The sequence below is a fragment of the Callorhinchus milii genome, unplaced genomic scaffold (genome assembly GCF_018977255.1).
Source record: "Callorhinchus milii isolate IMCB2004 unplaced genomic scaffold, IMCB_Cmil_1.0 Scaffold1, whole genome shotgun sequence".
Classification (NCBI taxonomy): domain Eukaryota; kingdom Metazoa; phylum Chordata; class Chondrichthyes; order Chimaeriformes; family Callorhinchidae; genus Callorhinchus; species Callorhinchus milii.
The window spans coordinates 99027069-99041436 of record NW_024704742.1 but is presented as its reverse complement, the minus strand read 5'-3'; the positions used below and the strand labels follow the sequence as shown (position 1 = coordinate 99041436).

At 38.6% G+C, this 14368-nt stretch overlaps 1 protein-coding gene across 1 annotated transcript in view; it reads right to left on the bottom strand.

The window, feature by feature from the left end:
• marchf3 (E3 ubiquitin-protein ligase MARCHF3) overlaps window positions 1-14368 on the bottom strand; it is a 59633-nt gene that overhangs the window by 28454 nt on the left and 16811 nt on the right. The gene's annotated exons all lie outside the window — the stretch shown is intronic.

Below are 14368 nucleotides of genomic sequence, written 5' to 3'. Positions count from 1 at the left end.
GCAGATTTTCTTGAGACAAATCTAGTTATTGGACAATACATTTGCATTTACAAAACACAACTTTGCACTTAGATTTTTAAACACTATGTAACCATTGTTCTAATCCTACAATACCTAAGTGTGGCAATACTGGTGACGAGGCAATATGATTTTTTTCTCCTTTTCTCTCCTGAAGGTACTCTCCCATACTGCTTAAAGAGATGAGACAACCCTCGACTTATCGGGTGGCCATTTATCATGGGTGTGCTTTGACAGCAAACATCAGCATCATAATGGAACCAAGTTTGAGTATTTTGTTGATTTCACTTACTGAGCACAGATGCTGAGGCCAATTGTACTGTCATTACATTGGCAGGAAGATACAGTGAAGGCCAAATACAAGGATTAATAATGTTTTTTAAAAATTGCCTCCGGGGCAGGGTTGGGGTGGGGGATGACTGTGGCCATGGTTTTTAATTGTATTAGTGGTTCCCAAATGCATGTAAATTAGTACTGGTCAGCATGATTTGGTTTACTTGTGGAGAGCCCTAGAGAGAGAGAGAGGATGTCTACGTGTGCAAAAGGAAGGATGGGGAGGTGGAAAAACAGAGATGATCAACCAAATAGGGGATCAGTCAGGGAATATCTTCATCAGGAATAGGGTTAGTTTGTAATTATCAGGGCATTATGTTAAATTCAGATCCTTTTGAGGTAGAATCAACTCTGCATTAACATGGGAGCTTTTCCTGCGAGTCTGTCCCATAAATTGATTAAAGTGAAAAGGAACTTTGCTATTTACTGTATTCAAGTCAATACTTCAGACACCACCACTTCTTATTCCCACTGAGATACAACAATGAGCCCAATAATGGCATATCAAGTGATGACAACTACTTAACAAAATGAACAGTAATTACAGTTTATGGGAACAAATCCAAATGTCAAATCTGCAAAATATGTAGTTTAATTACATCAGACACAAACGAGTTCAGATGTCAGAACTGGTAACTTATTACATCACTTATCACTTTGCTACCTCAATGTATAAGCAAATCATTCTGCGTGTGAATTCTCTGCAAGGAGCTCACCCCGAACATGTAAAGCCACTTGTCCAAACCTGGTCATCTAACCTCTAGCTGTTATGGAAACAGCACACCAGCAGTGCAATTTGTCAACCTGTAGTTAAAAGAGGCTACCAATTCAACAACTTTAGCTCTTGTGCTTGAGTTAGAGGTTTTATACTGTTTACTGAATACTATTCAATTTCAATAACACAGTAGTTTAAGAAAAATGGAAGAATGCAAGACCCACTACGATTTCAATATGAAATTAGTTAAATTAACCCTTTCTTTAATTCTCACAATAATGTCGTGCATTAAGCCCAATTCAGTTTTGTTGATGAAATAGGTTTGTCTGAATCTCCCATCTCATTCAGTGTGGAGTCCTGTAGCTCAGTGGTTAGAGCACTCGCTTTGCAAGTGAGAGACCTGAGTTCAATTCCAGGCAGGGCGAAACCTTGGGCAAGTTTCCTTACTCCACACGCCTAATAATAATCCCTCCAAAAACCAAAAACAATAATTAAAATTGATCATTTTCAATCTACGACTGTTTGTGGGACATTGCTGTGCGCAATTGGCTGCCGCGTTCGCCCACAAATATACAGTCAATTCACTTTACAGTGTCTTCTGTGAAGCGCTTTGGGACGTCCTCCCGACGTGAAAAGCGCTATATCAAATGCAAGGATTATTATTATTATTATTATTCCATTCACTTGAATTCTAGGTGCATTAAAAATTTCAGAAGCCTGAAACTTCTCACAGCCTTAAAATCATTGCCTTAAAATTTACATTTAAAATTTTAGATTATGGAGAATTCTTTGGAAAATTCTTAAATGCAAGTCACAATTTGAAAGTTGGTTTTTCATAGTCCCTGAAATGGATTGTGGAAATCTAGGTTCTGAATTAACACTAAATTTAAGAATAATCCAAAATTTTGCAGAATTTGAATTTAAGACAATTGTCTTAAGGTTCAGATTATGACAACTGATAACATTCAGATCCTTGATGTCTTCTTGCGTCAAAGCTGGGGTGTATTTATTTTTGGTACAAAGAGTTTGTGAAGAGGCTATCCCAGCTGGTTTATTGCACATGCTATGCTCACACATTCCCCAATGATCTTTCCACTCAAACCAATGTCCATGGCACTATCTTACAATCCAAATTGACTGACAAGTGAGTAACATGAAGGAGCTGCTTACAATACTGCCACAAGACTGCAGGATGTAAGTGCAGGATTCAGCAGACACATTTTCTGTACAGCACTCATTCCACAGTGTTATCCATCTATATACCTCTGTGCCTTTTTCACTTTCCTCCAGAGAGCATTTTTAATCTAACATGTCCAGTGGTCTCCTAAACAAGACAATCAGCTGTTCTCTATATTGTTACAATACTAGACTGGGATACCAGACTCTGCACAGACACCACAATGAATGGGCTGTATCTGCCCTTAGCATTTACTGTCAGGGAAATGAGGTCAAACTGCAGGAGAGTAGAGTGGGTAACACACAGCTGCCACTCCCTAATCTGGCACGGGTCCAATCTTGGCAAAGTAACTGCAGCTGCTCCTTTGCCTTGTGCTTTCTCCCCCCACCCACCCCAGCCACTGTGCCCATTAAAATCTATAGCATTTGTTTGCAGGGAATTAGTGGTAGAAATATAGCTGCATTAGTGGGCTCCACTGTCACCACGGATGTAATAATAAAAATTCTTGCATTAATATGAACATTGAAACTGTTTCAAAGTATTTTCCAAAGCTTCTGCAAAGTGAAATGACTGAAAAGCTAATACGAACACAGCAAGTGTCCTATATCCAGCCATGAAGTGAACGACCAATATTTTTAAAAATCGGTGGCTGGTTGGTATGGACACTGGGAGAAACGCCGTTCTCTTTTCGAATAATGCTATGGGATCTTTGACATCCACTTGAATACACAGACAGGATTTCAGTTTGAAGGATGGCATCTCTGATAATGCAGCCTCCCCAGAGAACTGCATTGAAGTAACAGCCTAGGCTTTGAACTCAAAGCCCCAGCATGGCATGATACCTTTCAATCAACAGATTTAAATGACTAAAACCTGATGGTCCAGTCACACATGCCTTCTAATTATAGAATAAGGATTCTAGCAAAAAAAGATGACTATAAAATATATTTCGACACCTATTCCAGATGTGATAACAAGACCAGCCTAGTTGCTTGTAAATAAATGATGCATTTATTGACCAGATCATCTATTAATGTATCACAGTGCAGACCTTTATATTTGGATTTTAAAGCCACTTTGCAGATCAAATCTTGAACTGAAACTGCTCCTTCAGCACAAAGCTGAACTTACATAGCTCAACAGTAGTCCATGTTCATTACAATCACACAAAGAACAACTTAAAAAATGAAGCCCTGTTATGCAAATACTGTAAATATCTGCCTTTCTCCATTTCTGTCTGAACCTGCAACCATGTACACAAAATGTAATTGTAGCTGTGTCACTGCATGCTAGAGACATTCTTGTGAATGTTCTTTCTGGTTTTTCAGTGCCTTGTGGTTTATTTCAGGGAAACTTTTGGCATAATAATAATTCTTGCATTTGGTATATCGCCTAATCCCGTCATTGAGACGTCTCAAAACGCTTCACAGAATATACTGTAAAGTGAACTGACTGTCTATTTGTGGGCGAAGCGCGACAACCAATTGCACATAGAAGTGTCCCACCAACAGTCGTGGATTGAATAACCAAATTTTTTTTGAAGGATTATTACCTCCAGAAAGCAAGCTGTCAATCGACTAACAACTGGGTTCATACTTACTGCTTGATAAATAGAGGCATTTGGAGTAAGGAAACTTGTCTACAATTTAGCCTTGCCAAAGAAACAAACTCGTCATGTCTTTGTAGTCAATAATTAAAAAAAGAATAACTAGGAGTTAACAGTCAGTGCACCATTTATAGGCTTTATCTTAGTAAATCCTTTTGATTTACAAAATAAAGCAGTGGCAAACAACTGACAGGATATTCAGTTCAGTGGAAAGTCTAGAGGGGGAAGAGTATGGGTGAGGAGGGAAAAAAANGTCCCTTGTTTTTAAAAAATTATAAAGTTGCACCTTACTTGGTAAAATTAACGATAACATTTTATATTATAACCTCCAGAAACAAACCTTTCACAACTTAAGATTCTCTCTAGGGCTCCACTGGTGACAATAGTTATTAAAACTGTTCTATTCATTTCAGTGTGCCACTGGATCATGGAAATCCCTCCACTGCATGAATATCCAGAAGAATTGGTCAGCAAGCTGTGGATCTGCTCTCAGCCTGCTCTGAAACACTAGCTCCTATGATTGTGAAAGGAGCTGCTGCATGCTCCAATACACAACATCAACCCAGTACTCCCTGAGGCTTTTATTACTGAAGTGAAACATGGTCAAAGAATGCGCCACACTTTTTAGCCAACTTAATTTACCAATAGAACCAATTAAATGCATTTATTTCCACTTGTAGATACTCAAAGCTATATCCTTACGAGAAGCAGGGCACGCAAGCAAGTGCTACGTTAATTCCATTAACTGTTCAGCTGGTCAGACACTGTAGTACTGCCATGACTGAAGAGCTTGTCTTAATCATCTTCCACAATCTTTCCCTGGAAATTCAAAGTTCTTATGAAAAAATTCAAATGATTCATCAGAATCATAACAATTGTATTATAACAATTGAATAGCTGAGATACCAATATTCAAAAACGAAATTTGTAGTAGTTGATTGAAATTGCATTAAAGAATAGAATTATGATGGAAGACCTTAGGCACCCTCTCAGACCTGAATATCAACACTACAGGTAATAGATGTCAGGTGTCAGCTTGACTTGCAGTGTTAACAGGAGCAGAGTAGTCAAAATCCCTGCTCCCATTGTCCCAATTTGCTTCTCAAATCCTGCTGAGAAGCTAGCAGTGTTTTGGAAAACTGCAGAACTGCCTCACTCAGCAATCGGACTACCGAGACCATGACAGAGGATTGACTTCATTCTGACATTCAGTTACCAAGAACGTCACCTCGAAGCCAGCTGATCCCCTAAGGAGACCCTGCTAGCTTCTCTTCCTATACGCAATTGGCTGCCGCGATTCACCACAAAATATACAGTCACTTAATTTACAGTATATTTTGTGAACCGCTTTGAGACGTCTTGAAGATGTAATAAGGTGCTATATTAAATGCAAGGATTATTTAAATTATTATAAGTGAATGGACTATATTTTGTGGGCTAAACGTGGCAGCCAATTGTGCACAGCAGTGTCCAACAAACAGACCGATTTTTGTTTCTGAGGAATTATTACCTCCAGAAAAGCGATCTGCCAATCGACTAACAACTGGGTTCCTACTTACTGCTAGGTAAACAAAGGGGTGTGGAATAAGGAAACTTGCTCAACATTTCGCCCTGCCGGGAATTGAACCGAGGTCTCTTGCTTGTGAGGTGAGCGCTCTAACCACTGAGCTAAAGGACTCTGGACTTATGTCAAAAAATCTCAAAGTGTTAACTCTAAAGTTTAATGACTATTTTATAGGTGAACATCCAATTTGTGCACATTAATGTTCCACAAACAGCCATGAAATAAATTACCATATTTTTATCTGGGGGCCAGGACACCGGGAGAAACTGCGTTCTAGTCTTGAATAGTACTGTGAGATGCTTAACATCCACCTGACTAGGCAGATAGGACCTCGGTTTGACATCTCATCCAAAGGACAGTATCTGTGACAATAATAGTGTTGGAGGAGCACTGCAATAGTGTCAGCCCAGACTAAGAGCTTGAAGTCCCAATGTGGGGCTTAACCCACAACCTTCTGACTCAGCTGCACGAGTCCTACCAAATACACTGAAATGGATCATACAAATTAATTGTCACACAAATCCTATATTTTTCTTCTTCACATCCAGATGCTCACTGTTCATGCCTCCACGTTCTGCTGCTGATCCCATTCTACTCTATTATCTTTGTTGGGATCGCATGTCCATTGTAACCATCACTCCTCAGTGCAATGATTGAATCACTAAATCTTGATATCCTCCATGTCTTTTGATATGACAATTATAATATTTCTTATATCCCTTTCCGTCTAACCAACAGCACGTAACTATTCATTATCTTACCATCTTAAGATTTTCCTCCATCATAAGTCTATAAACTGTTAAAAACCCAAGCTTAGACTCACCCAACTATTGTTGTTCAACTGGTCTCATTTCACGTTTACTCCTCTTTCCAATTTTGTTGAACGCTAGGCTCCTTTGGTCTGATTAGGTTCTCAGAAAAAAGATTTCTAAAATATACCGGAATCTTTCATCCTTGCATTTGACAGTATTGCTTTCAGAATTAATGTAATGAATTCTGATAATTTAAAACTGAGGTTTTAAAGTTTCCAGCTGAAGAAAAANTAACTTCTGTTTATTCTCTTTCATTGGAGATTCTTAAATAACAGGGTTCACTGACGACACTGGGATTTGTTTAAAAATTTCCCTGATACAGTTAGATGGTTGAGGCTGTGGTGACCTGTTTAAATGTGACCTCATCAACAACAACAAAATTACATCTGTGTAGCGCCTTTCACGTCGGGAGGTCGTCCCAAGGCGCTAAACAATCAGTGTTTGGGATCAGCATCACCAGCTTATAACATGATGTTATAAGCCATTTTAACCAGCATTACAGAAAGGAAACTTGTCAGAAGATAGGTTCCTGTGCGGCAATATTTTAAAGTCCTCAATATTCTAACTAAGCAAATAAATCAACGTTTTAAAGATATTTAAAAGTTAATATCTAAAAGTGATTTTGGTTAGAAAATTGCAAGTCAACAACAATACTTATATAGCATCCCTCACGCAGGGCAGTGCCTTGGAGTGATTAACCGAGGCAGAAACTGACGCTGAGCCGGGGAGAGGGAGGAGGTGACCGTAATTACGGTCGAAGAGGAAGGTGTTCAGTCGCGATCTAAAGTCCTATTGCTTTGGAAACAAAAGAAATCTCCAGTGAAAGTCTCATGAAACCATGAGACAAGCCTTAAAGAAAGATTGGGTCTACATCGAGAGGAAAAAGCACAATTAATATTTATTTTCTCAATGATTGTCCTGTACAAATTGGATCAGTGTTGTCACTGGATACTTCCTGAGTTTATAAAGCACCACAAGCATCATGATAACATGACACCTAACTGCCGAATGTTGAGTACCCACCTTCTGACATTAAACAATGAGCCTGGTGCTGAATTACAATCAAATCTAATTTTAAATGCATTCTTCCCACACCACAGAAAAGTTGTACTAGCATATGATGTGCCTGTGAGACAGGAAGTGCTCATTACACCATTTTTTATGTGAGTGAAAAACAAATTCATGCCATCTCAATGGAAGCACCAAAGAGATCTCTACCCATGTAAATCATGAAATGGAACATGAGAATTAAAAATGCTTGTATTAATAGAGCTTCAACCCACGTAAAACGATTTGAACCAGCTAAAACCAAATTTGGGCAAACAGTTATATTACTCAAATTTGGTTTTAGCTGTTGGGGGTGTGGCAACAGGATTTAGAACAATTTAATAAGAGCTTGACAAGATAGCTGGTTACTATTCAAATACAAACTAAAAGTGAGTCATAACATCACAAGTTAATTTTCCATCTTAAATATCATGCACCAAAATGCAATTCTGCAATTACATTGGCCAGCCATCACCCTCTCAAAACTGATTAGTTACCTACAAAAACAGTTGTTACAAGTGACATGAATTATTATGAAGCATTTTAAAGTTTCAACCTTATAGATACTATAAAAATGAAATACATTTCTCTCTCTCAAAACAACCTGCAATGGCAACAATCTAAATCTCGCCCACAATACATTCAATCCACTTTACAGTATATCCTGTGAAGTGCTTTGAGACATCTCAACTATATCATGCTACATCAAATGGAAGTATGAAGGACTATTATAACTCTTTGCCTCAATCCCTCTATCTTGCCACTTGTAACAACTTTTCCCAGTCTTCAAAGAGGCACAATGTTTTTTATATTTGAGATGACAAACGTCTGTATGGAAACCTTATTTGCATATCAAAGATTACAGAATTAGGAAAATCTATTTGAAATCCAAAAACATGACCCATTATTATTCTTGGAAGCTAATATGGATTCTCCCTCGATCACTGCATTCAAAAGGAATTCCTCATCCCAACAGCTCCCTGTGTAAAGAAATTCCTCCTAATCTGCCATTTTTCTAATTATCTTGATTTGAGGACCTTTAGTCATTGACTAAGTAGAATAAATTAAACAGTGGAAATAATTTCATAAATTGATTGATTAGGAAGTATTCTTATTGCACATGTGTGGAATCAATGGGATTGTAAGCAAATTCGTAATTTTATGAAGCATGTTGTAATTTTGTGAAGCATGCTCCCCTCTACCTTAGAGGCCTCCTAACCCCCTACTGGCCTGGTCAGCGGGCTCCGGCCTGCTTCACATCCCCCACCTCGCTCGCCCCACTATCTCCGTCACTCTGCCCCAACCTTCTGAAACTCCATCCTGCAGTCCCTCTTCCTTGCCCCTTCTCTTGCCTCCTTCAATACCCATCTCAAGACCCTCCTCTTTGACCATGCTTTCGATCTGCTTGCTTCCCCCCCTGCCCTCCACCCTCCCCGACCCCCAGCTCGGGTCCGAAACTTTATCTGTCTAGCCACTTGGGACATCCTCCTGACGTGGAAAGCGCTTTACAAATGTAATTTTATTCTTGTTGTTGTTGCGATGGGATTGCAGTGAAATGATACTGCGTAGGTTTCCTTTAACCAGACACTGAATGCTATTCTGTAACAACAGTTATCAATCACAGCAATAGATCTCATATCTAAGCCACAAATGATCATAAGACCACAGAGATAATGAATTATTGACACACTTGCGCAAAAAAAAGTTGTAGGAACAAATATACTCCACAAACAATTTCCCAACATTAAAGGTACTCATTTCTGAGCAAGAAAAATATACTGTATCATGCAACAATTTTCCACACAATTCAGTTTTACGTTTTATATCAACGAGTACATCCATCCTCACAACAGAATAGCTGTTTAAAGCTGACAACTTTATAGTTATTTCAGATTATCTTGTCTGGACTTGTAGATAAGACAACGCATTTGAGATCATAAAATATTTGGATTCTGTTAATCCAATGTTAATCTGTTTAATCTTATTTTAGGCTTATATTGCTTTGAGCAGTCCTACTTTCTTTTCAATGCAATGTCCCATAAAATGGGACATTGCATTGAAAACCTTTAGATCTAGATCTATCATAAAACCAGTGTTGTAGGCATTGTTTTTATGAATCAATAAATTTCATCTGGCCATAAAACTAATTTTAAAAAGGCACGATAATATATAAAAAAATTCCTAAGCAAAACAGACACAATGCAACAATCTGTTTGCTATGTAATTGTAGTATGATATGTGGTTTGCAAAAATTCCCCACGTATCATACAATCAGATCACATCCTACATCAGGATTTGAGTTTGCAATCTATGCTGATGATCCGGTGCAGAATTTGCGTTTGTTGTGTTGGTACAGCAGCCATTTTTTTGGAAGGTCTCGTTCATCTGTTTTCATGTCAACATTAATCATGACATATTTGAAAACAGTTCTTTAGATAAATATGTCATTCACCTCATGGCTGTTGGTGGGACCTTGGGGTTACAAAGTGACTGCTGAGTTGCCCTCAAAACTTCACTTGAGAGCTCTGAGATACTACCTATGTGAAGGGCACTATATAAATGCAAGTTGTTGCTGACTTGCGATACTTTTTGAGATATTTTGAACTATCCTCTGAGGTGGGGGAAGAGAAGCAAGCAGAGTCTTTGGTGCCAAAGAAACCATGCATATGCATGTGTGAAATACTAGTTTGAAAGGCGGCTGGGCGTTTAGCTATTATGCCTCGAATCTCTGGAACTTCCTGCCTGAATCCCACCACTTCCCCTTAATGCTCGGGTTCCCTTTCAAGACTCTCCTTTTTGATCATGCCTAAGATCATCTCCTCCTTCTCCCTGGCACGGCGCCAAACTATGCCATTGTTAAGCACTCTGAGACGTTACACAATTTGAAGGGTAGCTATAGAATGTGAGAGAACCATCCACATGAAAAAAAAACTGTTTGTCATAAGGCACTATTAAAATGAATAAACTATGAAGGCTTTCCTCTTCGAACGTTCCTTTGGTTACCTCCCCTTTATTCCCGTGTGGGGTCAAGCTCCACCACTATTCGTTGCTCCAAGATGCTACCCTTCGTGAAGAGCGCTGCAAGTTATTGTAAAATATCATTTTTTTTGATAACGTATACAAATTGGAAATTCCAATAATATGCTTCCTCTTGGAAGAGTTTCGGCCCAAGTTTCAGTGAGGTATAAACATTTTTTCTAAAATTAAGAAAAAATACAGTTGAAGATCTAATCAAAGTTAAGAAATAATTTATGAAATGGAAATGTGAGCCAAGATTATAATACCATTGCAGTAATGCAGTAAAATGAATTTTATGGGTTCAAAATAAATCCTGAGCTAAACAGTTTTCGATATTTCCTAAATGTTTTCTTAGTTTTTCAAAAAAAAAGCAAAGTCTTAGAGAAGTTTCCATACTCCACACGCCTCTGTTTACCTAGCGGTAAGCAGGAACCCAGTGGTTAGTAGATTGGAGGATCGCTTTTCTGTGGGTACTAATCCCTTCCAAATAAACAAATTAAAATAAAAAATGATTGGTTCACTCAATTCATGTCCGTCTCTGGGACACAGCTGTGTGCAATTGGCTCACCTTTTGCCCAGAAAATATGCAGTAAGCTCACTTTACAGTATATTCCGTGAAGCGCTTTGAAATGTCTCAAAGACTTGATAAACCGCTATATCAATTGTGAAGATTATTATTATGGAAGATAGTTATGCTCGCTTCACCGCATATATCTAATGTATATGTGTATATACTATGCAATGATTGCAAAATGGGATCAGGTTATAGGTGGGAAGCTGCAGTCTACATGCCTTAGCTACACGTAGTTTCAATCTCGGGAAAAGAGCCATACTATTTTTGGTCACAAAGCTTTACTGCCAGGAGACCAGAGGCACATTTTTCCACTTAGTCTTAGACTGCAAAACTATTTTGTCAAAAAAATTAAGATTACACAGAAGTGAGGCAAATTCTTAAATTCAGTCATCATTTAGAAGCTGATTTTCCATAGTTGTAGCACTGGCTTCTGAATTAAGAATTTTCCAGAATTGCATGATTTTAAAATTTTAAGACAAAATAGTCTAATTGGCCTCAGAGAATGATGTGGCAGTGGTTTAAAAAAAAGGGGCCAGAACCCTAAATTCCGAAATCCCAAATAGAGATTTTCCTTGATCTGAATTAAATATTTTTTGAAAATAAATAGAGGAGAGAGAGTCGGTCCACTCCACTCTAGTTTATATCAGAAATCATCCGAACAGTGCAGTATGGTAAGAATACTTTGCAGGAACATCAAGAAGCAAGATTAATTTTTTTACAAATCTGAGTCCCGCCCTCAAAAGAAGAAAAGGGAGAACATGTATAAATTAGTTCTGCTTTCATGACCACAATTTCATGCATGAAGATTTTTAGTTTTCAAACTCAGCCTTCTACGCAACTAGACAATCACATTAATTTAATGTTGGCATGCATCTTATGACCGAGCAAGTGAGACTAAATTCCATCACTGCAATACCCATTCCCTCGGAATACCGTAGGGCTATTCGGCAGAATTCCAATTCGTCATCTGGCATAAGATGACACTAAAACGCTGAACCACTCTCTGCCTGGCACCAGCTTATATGTATTTTAATCGGATCAGACTCAGACTTTGCTTCATTTCAAGACCTGAAATAAGTTATTCTGGTCCTAATCGTAACGAGCCTGAGGAAATCCCATGTTATTTTCTCTCCAAAAACATCAACTACAAAAATAAGACCTTTTGATTTCCCGTCTATCATTTAAATCCACTAATAGATTTCGATTTATGCTGAATGTTCTCAGTAGTTAGCACTGAAAACACCAGTTGGCCGGTTTGGCAGACTTCTAATTAATGGTCCACAAGCAACACTATTTTTTCACTGTGCAACACAGCATGATTTACTACATTATATGGGAAAAAAATCGCCAAAGGTTATGGATTCTTCCAAGAGGATTAATATAATTAATAATTAATATAATTTGTGGAGTCCTGTAGCTCAGTGGTTAGAGCACTCGCTTTGCAAGTGAGAGACCTGAGTTCAATTCCCGGCAGGGCGAAACCTTGGGCAAGTTTCCTTACTCCACACGCCTAATAATAATCCCTCCAAAACCGAAAACAATAATAAAATTGGTCATTTTCAATCTACGACTGTTTGTGGGACATTGCTGTGCGCAATTGGCTGCCGCGCTCGCCCACAAATATACAGTCAATTCACTTTACAGTGTGTTCTGTGAAGCGCTTTGGGACGTCCTCCCGACGTGAAAAAGCGCTATATCAAATGCAAGGATTATTATTATTATTATTATAATTAGGTCTAACTTAAACAATATTGTTAATTGTGCAGCTCTTCACCTTTGGGTTGTTACAATATAAAGAAATACAATAATGGAACTGCGCGAGTACTCCCAATGGATGCTGGAAAAAATGTATGCGCAAACAGCTGGGCAGGGACAAAGGAACAATGCAGTTCCTTAGTAATTACATTTCAAGTAATCAGCCATGAAGCAGGTTTTAATTTATCTGAAAAAGAGCAAAGCTTATGATCAAAGAATGCTGGATTTGTAGCTTGGCAATAAACATCCTTTGGCTTCAAAAGATGGATGTAGCAGCAATGACAACAGTACAAGGTAGATTTATTAGGGCTGGTGGATTGCTGCTGGTAAGATAGACTGGATAGGTTAGGCTCTTTTCACTAGAGAAAACACATTTTTGAGAGGGAACCCAATTGAGGTGTTCAAAATTATAAAAGTGTCTGATAAGGTTAGTATAAATCGGCTGTTCCCACTGGTTGGACAGTCCGTAACCAGGGACACAAGTAGGATAGCAACTAGGAGATCTAGAGGAGTATTTAGGAACTACTTCATGCAAAGGTTAGTGAGAATGTGGGACTCGCTGCCCAAAGAGGTGGTTGAAGCAAATGAATGCATTTAAGAGGAAGCTAGATATACACGAGGGAGAACGGAATGGAAGGGAGTAAGAGTGGGTGGAGATTCATGTCGAGTATAAACATGGGCAACGACTACACACTGAGTTTTGAGATGTTCGTGGGGGGTTGTGTATTTTAGACTTCTAACTAGCAACAATATTAGGGTCTACTTGGTCCGTAAAAAGAGTATTTTCTCTCAAAATCAAAGTTAGTTATAATAATCCTTGCATTGATATAGCACTTTATCACATCAAAATAGCTCAAAGCATTTTGTAGGATTTACTGTAGCATGTGTACTTGTGGGTAAATTCAACTACCAATTTGTGCATCCTCCCATAGCCATGAAGTAAATGACCAATGGTAACTGGGGGACCTTTGGCCAGGACACCGAGCAAAACTCCCTTCCCTTTTCAAGTAGTGGCATGAGATTTAACAAGCAGACAGGACCTTGGTTTATTGTCTCATCCGAAGGATGGCATGATCGACAATGCAGCACTCCTGTAGCATTGCCCTGGATGTCAACCTAGAGTACAACATCAACTTGCGTTTATATAGAGCCTTTCATGTGGGGTAGTTTCCGGGAACATTTAGAGTATTAATAGTTCAAAGTCCCAAAGTGGGGTTGGATCCCAAAATCGCTCAATCTCCTGACTCAAAGGCAAGAGTGCTACTTTCTGAGCCAGACTGCCACCCAAACACCTATCACTTATTTGCAGGCTGCTAGGAGAATAGATTTTGTTTAAACCTGCTTGCGATCATAGTTCCACGGCATTAGAGCAGATTGTGATGAAATTATGACTGATCAGATTAGGTTGAAGACTTCCCTTGATTTGGACCACATTTGATGTCATTGAAGCACATCTATACATCTTGTTTATTCATTTTTAACTCAAATGGTTGGCATCTTTGACATTTTCTGTCCAATGCATTTTGCACTAATTGCATTTTCAGAGACTCCTGCAATAAGAAAAACATGACCCAGTTATCTGAATTGTTGCATACATAATTTTTCTGTGTGCACAAGTAATTCCCCTTAAATTGGGGATTTTTCAAACTTGTTCTGTGGTACAAAAATCCACATTTAAAATCCACGAAGTTCATAAATGGAGCTCATAGAAACACGAATAGGCTATTCAACCCCTCGACTCTGTTCCAC